Source organism: Lucilia sericata, unplaced genomic scaffold (assembly GCF_015586225.1).
Source record: "Lucilia sericata isolate MDLA Ls3-8-SP2 unplaced genomic scaffold, ASM1558622v1 Contig000427F_arrow, whole genome shotgun sequence".
NCBI lineage: Eukaryota > Metazoa > Arthropoda > Insecta > Diptera > Calliphoridae > Lucilia > Lucilia sericata.
Window position 1 is genome coordinate 199612 of NW_023994442.1, and position 16804 is coordinate 216415.

Below are 16804 nucleotides of genomic sequence, written 5' to 3' on the forward strand. Positions count from 1 at the left end.
GGCGCAAATATTGCTTATATACGCAGAAATGATACTGTAAAATTTTTTCACGATAGTTCCCTGTTTGGTTATAGCTCCCTTACAAGGTCCCCTACCAAAAATCGCTTAAACGCACTTAACTCATTACCAACTAATGGTTGGTACAAATATTGCTTTTATATATAGAAATGATATTGTAAAATGTCTATACAAAATCACTTAAACGCAAATAAATCATTACCAATTAATAATATCCTTACAAAATTTGGCACAAATATTAATTTAGTTTACATACATTTTATTTAAAAAACAAGAGTGCTATATTCGGCTGAGCCGAATCTTAAATACCCTCCACCAGCTACTTTTATATTAATACTTTTTTAATTGATCAAATATTGGTAGAAATATGATTTTTCATGTCTTAAATAGTAAAACCCCAAGATTTAAACAGCTTAAATCTGTTACAATTGCAAGATTTATTGAACACTACAAACGCCATTTTCTTTTATAGATTTGAAGCGCCCTAAGATATGCTTTACCGATATTTAATAATTTGTGTGAAAGATTTAAGGAAATTCAAATTTTCGTTGCAGGACCTAGTATGGGGATATGACCAATTATGGACCGATCGTAAAAAATCTTTAAGTAACATTTCAGTATATATAAGCTATATTTCAGTCAAATTTTGTATCTATATCTATTTTCAATTTTGATTCATAACTTTTTCCGATGTGAACCGATTTTTCTCATTTTCAATACCCAACTGCAATAGGGAATATTCTGGCCAAATTTTAATAATTTATTTCACTTCGGTTTTACGTGAGCGTGTTTTACACGCACTGACAGACGGGCGGACATAGCTAAATCGATTCAGAATTTCATAAGGACCAGGAATATATATACTTTGTTGGATCTCAGATGAATATTTCTTGGTTATCACCATCTATGGTGGTGGAGTAACAAGTTAGAGAGCTATATTCGGCTGAGCCGAATCATAAATACACTCCACCGGCTTCTTTTATATTAATAACCTTTTAGTTAATCAAATATTTGTTGAAATAGGGTTTCTCATATTTTCTAATACAACAAGCAAAGATTTAAATATTTTAAATCTGCTACAAGCACGATTTTCTATAATATTTTATAGAGCCTTAAAATATTTAACAACTTCCAGGTATGCATGTGTGTGAAATATTTAAGAAAATTTAGATATGTGTACTGTTGTTTAGAATTTGTTCATACTAAATTAATTTTACTAAACAAATTACTATTAATCATATACGTTTAAAGTGTTTTTACAATAGCATTTCTGTAAATAAAAGCCAATAGATGTCAAAATTTGTATCTATATAGCTATTTGGTAATAAGCGATGTGCATTAAGTGATTTTCGGAAGAGGCTTTGTACAGGACCGATCGGAACCATATTATGGACCGATCGTGAAAAAATGTAAAATAACATTTTGTATGCAAAAGTAATGTCTGTGTAAAATTGTGCATGGCTATCATTGTTTGGTAATGAGCAATGTGAGTTTAAGTGATATGTAGGATGGGACCTCAAATGGGAACTATGACAAAATATGGCCCGATCGTGAAATTTTTTATACCCTCCACCACAATCAGTGGTGATAGAGGGTATATATAAGTTTGTCAGTCCGTGTGTAACACCAAGAAATATTCATCTGAGACCCAACAAAGTATATATATTCAGGATCCATATGAAATTCTGAGTCGATTTAGCTGTGTCCGTCTGTCTGCCTCAAACACTCTCACGTTAAAACGAAGAAAAATAAATAAGCCAAATTCACTGATAATATTCACTATTGTCCTAAGCAGTTTGGTATTGAAATTCAGCCAAATCGGTCCACAACGTAAAAAGTTATGAGTAATAATTTCAGACTACCTCGAAAAAAAAAGTTTTTTTCCTAATTCTTAAGTAGTTTTCTCAGAAACTACTAAAGATAATGGAATGAATTTTGTCACACCTTATTTTCTTTACCCAGGGATCAAAAATGTTCAAACTCAAAACAATCGATTCAAAATTTCTCATAGCCCCCATACAAAGGTACTACATATTCTGGGAAATAGATTTATCGTTAATGACTTCAGCAAAAATACCTGTATCACAACGAATCATACAAAAATCATATTACCAACGTAGATCTGTATAGGTCGATTATTGGTCACAGCTCCCATATATGGTCCACTTTCGAAAAATACTTAAATACAAATAACTAATTAAGAAATAAAGATATTGAAATAATATTCAACATAAATATGTTTTGTTTATACATATATCACTTTGCAAACTATTTTCGGATTGGTCCATATTTGGGCATAGCTCCCATATAAGGCCCATTTCCGATAACCACATAATCGCATATATTACATATCTGAATGAAGATATCGGTATAAAATTCATCATGAATGTGTTTAAGGTAGATATAAAAAATTTTTCCGGATCGGCCGATAATTGGTCACAGCTCCCATGTAAAGTCAACTTCAGATAATTACTTAAATGCACATAACTAATTTAGAAATAAAGATATTGAAATAATATTCAACATTAATATGTATTGTGTATACATATATCACTCTGCAAAATATATTTTGGATCGGTCCATAATTGGGCATAGATTCCATATAAGGCCCACTTCGGATAACCACGTAAACGCACATATTTCATAACTAAATAAAGATATCGGTATAAAATTTGTCATTAATATGTAAAGTAGATATGAAACACCCTGCGAAATGTTTTCCGGATCGGTCCATAATTAGTCACAGCTCCCATATAAGGACCACTTCCGAAAATCGCGTAAATGCAAATATCCAATTAAGAAATAAAGATATTTTAAAAATAGGCTATATAAATAAGTTTTTTTCGGATCGGTCCATAATTGTTCCACTTCAGAAAATCGCATATTTCATTGATAAATAAAGATATCGGAATAAGTATATTTTGTGTATATAAGAAATCTTTAAAAAAATTAGGATCAATGCATAATTGGTCTTAGTTCATATAAGGCCCATTTCCATAAGTCACTTTTTCCAATATATTTCATTCAATTATAAATATATACGGATAAAATCCGACATAGTGTATTTTTTATCGATAAATCATTCTGCGAAATTTTGTTCGGATTGGCCAATGATTGGGCAAATGATAGCACCCTCATCACGGAAGCTCAATATAAACTTTCTTTTAAGGGTTTTCATAAAAAGTAGCTTACAGGTGGAGGGAATTTAAGATTCGGCATAGCCGAATATAGCACTATGACTTGTTTTTTAAATTGCTTTCTATATGTTTTGAAGGTGTAGTGTAAAAATAAACTAAACTATTTTGCAATGCAATTATACAAAACCATTTACAGTAGATCATGAAGTGGGCAGCAAGTCATTGTAAATTAAGGGCCCTTCAGACGATCACACTTTACGTACGACAAGTCTAATGAAAAAGTAAAATGAAATTCCATCCGTATGACAAAAAAGAGAATAAAAGTCGTATGATTTATATTTTTCGTGTTTACACGATTGCTATAAAACAATAACAGAGTAAGATGGAACATCTGTTTCACTTTTTATACCCTCCACCACCATCAGTGGTGATAGAGGGTATATATAAGTTTGTCATTCCGTGTGTAACACCAAAAAATATTCATCTGAGACCCAACAAAGTATATATATTCTGGGTCCTTATGTCATTTTGAGTCGATTTAGCTATGTCCGTCTGTCTGTCTGTCTGGTTAAAACACGCTCACCTTAAAACTAAGCAAATTAAATCAACCAAATTCATTGAGAATATTCATTGTTTGCCTAAGCAGTTTGGTATTGAAAATCAGCAAAATCGGTTAAAAAGTTATGAGTAAAAATTTCAGACTACCTCGAAAAAAATTAAGTTTTTTTCCTAATTCTTGAGTTGTTTTCTCAGAAACTACCAAAGATATTTCGATAAATTTTGTCACACATTATTTTTTTAGGGCAGTGATCAATTTTGTTCAAAATCTTTACAGTCGATCCCATATTTCCCATAGCCCCCATACGAAGGTATATATTCCCGAAAATTAGTGTATCTTTAATAACTCCCTTATATATATCGGTATCAACACATGTACATGTGAATATAATATGAACAGAAATCATAATATCAATCACGCCTAAACGGCTAGACCGATTTTCTTGAAATTTGGAACATAGGTAGATCTATCATTGGAGGGTGTTATAGGCTATATCGTTTTTCAAAACTTGGACTAGTAGGGCGCAAAAAGGGGGTAAATGGGTGAAAAGCAGTCAAAATTAGTACTTTTAAGCATAAATATTTTGGAAGACCACCCAATGGGGGCAAAAACGGGTAAAAAAAGGAATTCTATGTTTGCTGTATAAAATGTCCTAAAGACATCAAATCCTAATATATATTATAAATCTCTTTGTAAGTCTGTTCGTTTGTTTATTTGTTCATCAATCACGCCTAAACGGCTAGATCGATGTTTGCTGTATAAAATTTCCAAAAGACATCAAATTTTAAATATTAATATTTCAAGGGACTAACAAATATCTTATTTTTGGGTTATTTAAATTTAACGAATAAAAAGTATAATTATTTGTTATTTTGGTACTTTTATGAAATTTCTTAAATATACAATGATTTAAAAAATTATGTTTTTGCAAAGGATCTATCCAGTGGGTAAAAAAGGGAATTTTTTACTTTCTTTTAATAAATGTCCTATCTGACTTTAATTTTAAATATCGCTGTATGAAATCCTAATCCTAAAAACCTAATTCCTAATATATAATATAAAACTCTTTGTATATCTGTTCGTTTGTTTTTTAATTTGTTTGTTTGTTCGTCAATCACGCCTAAACGGCTGGACCGATTTTCTAAAAATTTGTAACAAAGTTAGATCTATACTTGGTGGTCGTTATAGACAAAAAGGGGGAAATGGGTGAAAACTGGCAAAATAAGTACTTTTGATAGTAAGTAATGAGTTTTTGCAAAATATCATTAAAGAGGAAAAGGGAGGAAGAAAGGGGAGATAGATGATTTTTTTTAATAAATGTTCTACAGGACTCATATTTTCAACATCAATTTCTGAAATGATACAAAATTTATTAAACAAAATACATAAATTTGGGTAATTCAATGGAGAAAAAGGGTATGGGTAGTATTTTTGGAACTGTGTTGGTTTATAAATATTGTTCAATTTTAATGAAATTTCATTTGTAGCTTATAAGATCACAAAAAAAATTATAATGAATTTCTTCATAAAGAGACCTTTAGCCATATAGTAGCATACATGCGAAAGGGATTGTCAAAGACCTAAGTCCCCTGTCAAAAACCTAACTGGTGGGAATGTATTAGTAGAAGCATGAAAATAAACACAGTTGTTCGAAAGGTACTAAATAATAAATGTAGTTTTGATAACTTATTTTTGTATGTTATTACTGGGATTTCATATACAGTGGACGTCCAATAGTACGTATACTCTTTATTACGAATATCCAATAATACGAATGGCAAAATTGTTGCATTGTCTACTCTATAGTACGAATAAAGTCAAAATTTTTCTGTTCGATAGTACGAATAACGCATTTTTTATGGAAATTTTGGTTTTATTTACGTATGAATGAAGTTTTTATTATGTTTTTATTTTATTATTTCGGTATCATTCCTTAAGCTCAGTAATTTTGAAGTTTTTTTGTATTTATTACAAGTGTTTTGTATTTTTAAAAATCCTATACACACAATTTACTGCATGTATATTTACAAATCAACAATTATTTAGTGTTATTAATTTATTTTATTGGAGAAGAAGAAATTAAATTGGATGATAACGCCAATGAGGAAAGTATTTTATTAGTTCCCGACAATAACTCTGCTGAGAACAATAAATGATGGATTTTTTAATAAGTAAAATGATATTTATATACATATGTATGTATGAACTGTTAATTTTGAAAGTAGTGTGACTCCACATCCAAACAATGGGTTTAAGGATAACTATTCTAATTTTTAAGAGAAAATTATAAATTAGAGAATTGTGGTATATTCCATTCAAGTTTCTAATAAAAGTTTTATGTAATCTGAAGATTTTAATACATTTTAGAACACATATGTAAATTGCAAATTGTGGTACACATCTTTTTAAAAACATTAAAATTTAAACCTTCTACATATATCTCATTTCAACTATTGGACTCACGATACTTTCAAAATTAACAATTCATATACGTAAATATGTCCCTTTTATGCCTGTTTATGTACAAGAAATTTATTTAAAATAATACACATTTATTATATTTTGTTCCGTTATGTAATTTTTCATGAAAAATAAAACAAAAATAAATAAAATCCAATATTTTATGTGTATTATTTGAATTTAAACATACAAAATGTGTTGTTCAATAATACGAATTTTTCGGTATTACGAAAGGGCCTGACACTATATAATTCGTACTAGTGGACGTCCACTGTACTAGTGAATGAAAATATTAGTTAATTAATTTTTTTCAGAAGATATTTCATCTTAAAACATATTATGAACACGTCTTTTTGTTATTTTTTTCTGCACTAATGGAAAAAGAAAAAAAGTATGTGAAATACTTTTTTCATTTTCAATACGAAAATTTACAACTTTTCTTTTTTCAGTTTTAAATAAAATGAAATGTCAAAGAATAAAAAATATTTTTTTTTCGTTTGTAAAATATAAATTGTTTTCGGGTTTTTAAATACATTAAAAGTGTGGCAAAAAATAATAAATATTAAATTTAAGTGATAAGAAAAACTATTAAGTGCTAAAATCCTCGCAATTTCGCGAAGAAAATTTGAAGTTTTGTGAGTACGTTTAGTTCTCTCAAGAATGTTTTATTCTCTCAGAACTCGTCTGTGTGAAGAGAATAACAAATTTTGTTTGACAACCCCTTCAGTTTCGCCTATATCCCTACTATATGCCTTTAGTATTTTTTCAAACATGAAGAAGAAAGGGAAAAGGGAGAATACTTAAGTATACTGTTATGTAACCACTTAAAACCCCGGGCAACGCCGGGTACAAAAATCTAGTATATTATAAATCTCTTTGTAAGTCTGTTCGTTTGTTTGTTCGTCAATCACGCCTAAACGGCTGGACTGATTTTCTTCAAATTTGGAACATAGTTAGATCTATACTTGGAGAGTGCTATAGGCTATATATTTTTTCAGAACTTGGACTAGGAGGGGGCAAAAATGGGGTAAAATGGGTGAAAAACGGGCAAAATGAGTACTTTTGATAGTAAATACTGATTTTGTCTATCCTTAAGCAAAATCATTTTCGATTAAACTACTTAATTTGTTAGAAATATATATTACCAAAGTGCCGTTGCGAAAATTGGACCAGAAGGGGACAAAAGAAATAGGTCAAATGGCGAAAATATGACCAAATTAGTACTTTTGTGCTTTAAGAACGATATTTTCTATTCTAAAGCCAAAATATTATAAACTATGATTTTGATAGTCTCAGACATATGTACATATATTTAGAAATCCCACCCTTAGGGGAAAACGGGTAAAAAAGGAAAATCTTTTTTTGCTGCGTAAAGAGACTTAATAAATGCATATTTTCAGACAATTCAAACTACTTCAATGAATAAATAACACAAATAAATAAAAAAGTAAAATTTATAGTTGGGTATGGCTGACCATATGATGCCCTACACCAGTGAATTTGATACAAATGTTGATTATTTTCTTAATAATAAAGCATTTTAATTTATTTTTACCTTAATTCAGAAATATTTTAACAATTTATTGACAAAAAAGGATTTTCTAAAAGAGGGTTATATGGGCCTATCCTTATAAATTTTGGTAAAGGGATTTACGTCTACATTAAAGTTATTTATGTAGAATATCGCCGTAATATTAGTGTTTATAAGTGAATTTGAACCATCAAGTCCTTTTATGAAGGGGACTTTAAATAGGGGGGATGTGATCAAATAAGGACCGATCATTACGAAAATCAGCAGTGTCATTAAAAATTATAAAAAACTTAGTTTTGCCGATTTTTGGTGTGATACAAGAACATTTAACATATTTATTCAGGGGTGCGATTGTATTAGGGCTATGCGAAATAATGGCCCGATCCCATTGAAAGTCCGCCCGTTATTCTCTAAATATTCACATAAATGTCAAAGATCTTCATGTAGAATTTGAAGATTCTAGCTCTAATAGTTTCTCAGATATACGAATTTTTCTATTTAAATCATATGGGAACTCACAGCCCCCAGATGAAAGTCCGCCCTTTTTTTTCCAAAATGTTCATATGTATAATAAAGTTCTTCTTGCAATATTTGAAGAATCTTGTTCTATTAGTTTCCCAGATAAGCGAAATTTTGTATTTAATTAACATGTGAGGTTTCAAGTCCCCCATTAAAAGTCCGACCGTTATTCTCTGAATGTTCACATGAATGTCAAAGTTCTTCAATTAAAATTTGAAGATTCTAGCTCTAATAGTTTCTCAGATATAATAATTTTCCTATTTAATTTATATGGGGGCTCCAAGCCCCCCATGACGAAAGTCCGCCTTTTCTTAGTGCAAAATTTGAAGAATTCAGTTCTATTAGTTTCCCAGATTTTTGTATTTTATTAATATGGGAGGTGCTGCTCCCCTCATGTGTAGTCCGCCATTTATTTTCCAAAATGTTTACATGGATGCTAAAGTTACTCGTTCAAATTTTTAATAGTCTAACTATAATAGTTTCCAAGATAAACGAATTTTTGTATATAATTTATATGGGAGGTGCAACACCCCCTAATGCTAATCCGCCCACTTTTTGTCTTAAATAATTATATTGGTACTAAAGTTGCTTCGACAAAATAGAAAAGTAGTCTATAGTTCTTTCCAGACATACAGGAAGAAACTGTGAAAATTTCAGGAAAATCGGTCCAGCCGGTTAGCAGTCTATAAAGCACAAACAAACAAACAAACAAACAAACAAACAAACATACATACATACATACATACATACATACAGACATACATACATACATACATACATACATACAGTACATACATACATATACATACATACATACATACATACAGTACAGACATACATACATACATACATACTACATACATACATACATCATACATACATACATACATACATAAACATACATACATACATACATACATACATACATACATACATACATACATACATACATACATACATACATACATACATACTACATACATACATACTACATACATACATACATACATACATACATACATACATACATACATACTACATACCTACATACATCATACATACATACATCATACTACATACATACATACATACATCATACATACATACATACATACTACATACACATACACATACATACATACATACATACATACATACATACATACATACTACATACATACATACATACATACACACACTTTCATTTTTAATATATAGATGGTGTGATATAATATATTGTTTTCCAAACTTGGATAAGAAGGGACAAGAAGGGGTATGTGGATGATAAAGGGACAAAATTCGTAGTTTTGGGGGTAACTACTAATTATTGTCTATACCCAAGCAAAAACATTTCCGATTAAGCTTAAGTGTCTAAAATATGTATTATGTAGCAAAGTTCCGTTTCGAAATAGGAGAAAAGACGAAAAAAAGGAAAAATTTTTACTTCTATGTTATAGTCTGATTTTTTTTTTGTTCTAAAGTAAAAATATTTTAGACGATGAGTTTTTAGTTTCAGAGATATGTGTATTCGAAAGTCCACCCCTAGAGGGAAAAACATGAAAAAGAAATTCAATCTAAACCAGACGTCGGCGCTAGTATTGTTCTGACAACGAAGATTTTCGGCAAATTACATGTACACAACACGATCGCATACGAACCTCTAAACAAGAGCATCAAAAATACAAATATTTTATTTAGTTGCTTCACAGGGTATACAGAGGCGTCACGAGCAAAAAACTATTTCCCTCTCTTTCGCACAAAACGAATTCAATAATTTTTTTTAGCTGTATTTTATATACCTCTTCTCACCAAACAATTTCAAAATCAAACAAAAGCTGATTTTAGACTTTTTTAAATGTCAAAAGTGACACCTCTGTATACTTTGTGGTTGCTTGGCAGCATTCAACAAAGCAAGTTGATGTCGCTTTGTTAAAGAAATTGCAAACACAACTTGAAAAAACAAAAACAACTTGCAAAAGCAAGAGCATAATTTACAAAAACAACGTACACCCTAAATAATTTTCTAGAATGCATAACAATGAAAGTAAATAAGTTCATCTTGTTTCATATTTTTTTTGTACATTTTAATTAGAAATGTTGTTTCTATGTGAAGAAATTATCATTCTTAAGTACATTGATTACATTTTGTTTATAAATATTCGCATTTTACAGTAATGCAATTTAATCTTCAAAATTAAAAATAACCAAATATTTTTTTCAGTGCAATTTCATTGAAAAAATGCCAATAGTGTGTGTGTAGTGGTGATTTTTTTATCTGCCTCTCTATCCGCCGGTATATGATCTAAACGGACAAAAACGGCTAATTATGTGTTCCTTTGCTACATTTTTTTTGTACTTTTATGAAATTTGAAAAATACATATTTTTTTATTAATATTTTTCCGTAATCGGTCAAAAAATGTGTTTTTCAAAAATGTTTTTGCAAAACATCGTTAAAGAGGGAAAGGTTCCTCTCTGACGTGATTTTCTTAATATATGTTTTACAACATCGATTTCCGAAATGATACAAAATATATTAAGCAAAATACATAAATTTGAATAATTCAATGGAGAAAGAGGTATGGGTAGTATTTTTGTACTGTGTTGGTACCTTTTATAAATATTCAATGAAATTTCTTTTATAGCTTTATAAGATCACAAAGAAATTGTAAGGAGTTTCTTCATAAGGAGACCTTCAGCATTTTTTGAAACATGATTAAGTTAGGGAAAAACTATCACTTTATGCTTTAAGTCAAGAATTATTCTTTCTCCTAAGTTAAATATGTATATTATAGTTTTGCCTAATAGTTAGATAGTATTAGAATTATAATTTTGGAATCTTTTAGCTTTGTAAATTGGGAAAAAAATTGTGAAGTAATCTCTTAGTGAGGAGTAAAATGAGTAACATTTTTTCATTTCGTAAATGCAATGTTTTGTTATTTAAATCAACGAAATTTTTATATTTCTGAATGTTGAAAAATTTCAGAAATTGATCTATGAACATAAAGCACATTTTTTAGTTTACTCTAACGGGAGAATACTTAAGTATAATGTTATGAAACCACTTAAAACCCCGGGCAACGCCGGGTACAAAAATCTAGTAATACCTAAATCATGGACAAACTCTTTTAGTAAAGAGGCGTTAAAGTCTTATTCTCCAGAAATAAGAATATATCCCTGTTGCAAAATCTCTCTTGTCTATGCACTTCTATGCGAAAGCTAATAGAATGCCTATTAAAAGGTCTTCGCTTAAAGGCCTATGAGTAGTACAGCCTCATAGAATATCTACTATTAAATTCTATTAAAAAACATTTAAATTTAAGCCAAATAAGTAGTAAGTCAGCTGAAAGAAGTCTTTATCGAGTGTTATAAGGTAGAATTTATACAACATAAACCTGAAAGATGGACTTTTTATACTAAAGACAGCAAAATTTATTTATTTCTTATAGAGATAATATATACTATATACATATATCCCTGTTCCAAATGCCCATTCCGATTTAAAATGGAGTTATTTTAGTAAAGATATTTATTAAAACTTAAAAAAAAACAATAATTTAAAACATCCCACTTTAAAAATTTAAAGTGGTTTCATTCCAAAAAAGGTCTTTTTACTTTTGAAGGACTACTTCAAGTCTACCTTCTGCGGAAAAACATAGTTACAAAAGATGAAAACACAGAAGATATGTTGAATTTTGGTTATTAAAATCTATGTCCAGTTTTGAAAAAAAAGCTTATAGGTTTGGGTTCTGTGCGCTCTTGAGAATATTAATCTATTTTTGTTTTTCTTATCTGTCAGCTATAAAAACCAAAAAACAAATTTGGATAGTTTCATAAACAAATAATGATTTTTCGAATTCAATTGTTACAGCCCTATTGAAAATATTTTTAGCGGTTTGTACTTTTCAAATAACTATAAAAAATATATTATAAAAATTTATTCTTGAGAATGACTTCAGGAGTAATGAATTTGGAATCAAATAAAAGAGACATTCCGCCTATAAATAATCTGTGTTAAAATCATCACTTCTCTAGGTCTTTTCTTTTTTTTTTTGCTGGGATATAGAGATATAGGTTGAATATTATTACAGGTTACAAAGGAATAGTGCTGGGCAGGTTCGACATTGTTTACGACAAGGGGCACTGATGATTGCTGGAGGAATTGGCAGATTGTTAAACATAGGGAAATATCATATTGTAAGGAATGAATTTATCATATTGTAAGTTTTGCATAGATTTTATGAACATTTATGTAGGGGATAATAAATCGAAAGAAGAAATGTTAGTTAATTTTGCTTTTAAAAAAAATCTAATATTTTTGAAAAATATGTTGCATAAATAATTTAAGAAATAAGATTTTAAACTTCATTCAGAATTTTAACCAAAATTTATCACATTTTCTAAAAGAATACGTTGATCAAAGCAAGTTTTACACTTTGATGATAGCAATAGGAATATTTTTTTTTTCAGACATTTGAACTATAAAAGTAGGGATTTATTTTGCAGCATAAGTATGCAATCTTTCCTTCAATGGTTCCGGTCGAATTTCGGCCGCGGGGCGAACTCTAGTGCGCATAATTCATTGATAAACAAAGCTATCAGGGTAAAACTCGATGTGAATTTGTTTTGTATATATGTATATATAAATCATTCGTGAAAATTTTCCACATCGGTCCATAATTGGTTTCAGCTTCCATATAAGGATTTTTTCAGTATCGGTCCATAACTAGCTCCCATATAAGGTTCACTTCTGAAAACCACTTAATACCACATAATTTATTATTAAACTCGACATGAGTATGTTCTGTGTATAGATAAATCATTTTGATTATTATACCCTACACCACTATAGTGGGGAGGGTATTATACGTTTGTGCTGATGTTTGTAACACACAAAAATATTGGTCCTACACCCACCTTAAGTATACCGATCGATTCAGAATCATTTTTTGAGTCGATTAAGCCATGTCCGTCCGTCTGGCTGGCTGTCCATGTAAACTTTGTGCGCAAGGTACAGGCCGCAATTTTCAAGATAATTTGATGAAATTTGGACCAAGCATGTTTTTTAGAACAGGGACGAAGTCTATTGAAAATGGTTGAAATCGGTCCATTATTTCACCTAGCCCCAATACAACCGTACCTCCCGCTTTTTATGCCATAATTACGTCAAATATACTATTATCTCTCTAAAAATTGGCACAAATAAGTTTTATATAAGTATAAATGACACTGAAGATTTTTGTAATGATCGGCCCTTATTTGACCCTAGCCCCCATACAAACCCACCTTCAAAAAATGTCTTAAACGTCTAAAATTGACTTGTAACCAATTGTATCGCAAAAAGGGGCGTGGCGTCCTATCCAGATCTTTTATAGTTTATAGTTCCTCCTGAGGTCAGACCTATCGGTATACCAAATTTCATGTAAAACGGTTAGTAGTTTTCTGTAAGTCTCGTACTGTTCATTCCAAAACATTCATTATAACAGATTTCATGAAAATTGGATTCGTACTTTTTTGTATGCTTGATCGTAAATTTGGTTTAATAAAAAAGTGAGCATAAGAAGAATCGTGACATCAAATCATGATTTTATATAGCCTATGGCTCCACTTTAGAATAGAACTATTAGAGTTCTAAATTTAATGTAAATCGGTTCAGTAGTTTTGCCGTGAAAGCGTAACAAACAGACTTTCTCTTTCATATAATTATAGGATAAGATATAGGTTAGGATAGTTTTATAAAAAGTGGGCGTAGAAAGGGGCGTGCCATCGGATCAAGTGCTTATATATAGCCTATAGTTCTTTCCAAGCTTATACCTATCGGTATGCAAAATTTCAGATTAATCGGATTAGTAGTTTTTCCATATTGTGATTGCAAAATTGGTGTAATAATAGTTTTACAAAAAGTGGGCATAAAAAGAGGCGTGGCATCCGATCAACATCTTAAATAGCCTATTGTTCATTTTGGGGTTAAACCTGTTAGCGGTCCAAATTTCATGTAAATCGGTTGAGTAGGTTTGCCGTGAAAGCGTAACAAACAAACACACAAACAAACGAACAGTCTGTTTTATATATACACTAGCTATACCCAGTGTGCTTCGCTACCCTCATCGTAATGAAATAAAATAAATATTATTGTAAATGTATATATATCTGCAATATCAAAAAGTCCCCTATTTAAATTTATTATTATATGTATATTCAATATTTTAGAAAACTCAAAAAGTACCAATGAAGTACGAAAAAGTAACAAAAGACCTATTTTATTTAATTTCATGTTCCTAAGTTCAATATTATAGAAAATTAAAAAAGTACCAGTTGAAGAACGGAAAATTACCAAAGGGTCCCCTTTTATAGATTCTTATTAACTCCGGGCTCCACATGGTTAATTTCATGTTATAAAAAACATAAAAAGTACCTTTTGAAGAACGAAAAATTACCAAAAAGTCCTCTTTTATATGTTCTCACTTACTCCGGGCTCTACGTACTTAATTTCATGTTTCTAGGTTCAATATTATAGAAAATTCAAAAAGTACCTTTTGAGGAACGAAAAAGTGCCGAAAAGTCCCCTTTTATAGGTTATCACTTAATCTTGGCTGTACTTGCTTAATTTCATGTTTCTAGGTTCAATATTATAGAAAATTCAAAAACTACCTTTTGAAGAACGAAAAAGTACCAAAAAGTCCCCTCTTATAGATTCTCATTTACTCCAGGCTCTATATGCTTAATTTCATGCTTCTAGGATCAATATTATAGAAAATTCAAAAAGTACCTTTTGAAGAACGAAAAAGTACCAAAAAGTCCCCTTTTATAGATTCTCATTTACTCCAGGCTCTACATGCTTAATTTCATGCTTCTAGGATCAATATTATAGAAAATTCAAAAAGTACCTTTTGAAGAACGAAAAAGTACCAAAAAGTCCCCTTTTATAGGTCCTCACTTAATTCGGGCTCTACATGTTTAATTTCATGTTTCTAGGTTCAATATTATAGAAAATTCAAAAAGTACCAGTCGAAGGACAAAAAAGTACCAAAAAGTCCCCTTTTATAGATTCTGATTTACTAAGGGCTCTACATGCTTAATTTCATGTTTCTAGGTTAAATTTTATAGAAAACTCAAAAAGTACCAGTCGAAAGACGAAAAAGTACCAAATAGTCCCCTTTTATAGATTCTCATTTAATAAGGGCTCTACATGCTTAATTTCATGTTTCTAGGTTAAATTTTATAGAAAACTCAAAAAGTACCAGTCGAAGGACGAAAAAGTACCAAAAAGTCCCCTTTTATAGATTCTCATTAGCTAAGGCCTCCGCATGCTTAATTTCATGTTTCTAGGTTAAATTTTATAGAAAACTCAAAAAGTACCAGTCGAATGACGAAAAAGTACCAAAAAGTCCCCTTTTATAGATTCTCATTTACTAAGGGCTCTACATGCTTAATTTCATGTTTCTAGGTTAAATTTTATAGAAAACTCAAAAAGTACCAGTCGAAGGACGAAAAAGTACCAAAAAGTCCCCTATTATAGATTCTCATTTACTCTGGGATCTACATGCTTAATTTCATGTTTCTAGGTTAAATTTTATAGAAAACTCAAAAAGTACCAGTCGAAGGACGAAAAAGTACCAAAAAGTCCCCTATTATAGATTCTCATTTAATAAGGGCTCTACATGCTTAATTTTATGTTTCTAGGTTAAATTTTATAGAAAACTCAAAAAGTACCAGTCGAAAGACGAAAAAGTTCCAAAAAGTCCCCTTTTATAGATTCTCATTTACTCCGGGCTCTACATGCTTAATTTCATGTTTCTAGGTTAAATTTTATAGAAAACTCAAAAAGTATCAGTCGAAAGACGAAAAAGTACCAAAAAGTCCCCTTTTATAGATTCTCATTTACTAAGGGCTCTACATGCTTAATTTCATGTTTCTAGGTTAAATTTTATAGAAAACTCAAAAAGTACCAGTCGAAGGACGAAAAAGTACCAAAAAGTACCCTTTTATAGATTCTCATTTACTAAGGGCTCTACATGCTTAATTTCATGTTTCTAGGTTAAATTTTATAGAAAACTCAAAAAGTACCAGTCGAAGGACGAAAAAGTACCAAATAGTCCCCTTTTATAGATTCTCATTTAATAAGGGCTCTACATGCTTAATTTTATGTTTCTAGGTTAAATTTTATAGAAAACTCAAAAAGTACCAGTCGAAGGACGAAAAAGTACCATAAAGTCCGCTTTTATAGATTCTCATTAACTAAGGCCTCCGCATGCTTAATTTCATGTTTCTAGGTTAAATTTTATAGAAAACTCAAAAAGTACCAGTCGAAGGACGAAAAAGTACCAAAAAGTCCCCTTATATAGATTCTCATTTACTCCGGGCTCTACATGCTTAATTTCATGTTTCTAGGTTAAATTTTATAGAAAACTCAAAAAGTACCAGTCGAAGGACGAAAAAGTACCAAAAAGTCCCCTTTTATAGATTCTCATTTACTCCGGTCTCTACATGTTTAATTTCATGTTTCTAGGTTCAATATTATAGAAAATTCAAAAAGTACCTTTTGAAGAACGAAAAAGTACCAAAAAGTCCCATTTTATAGA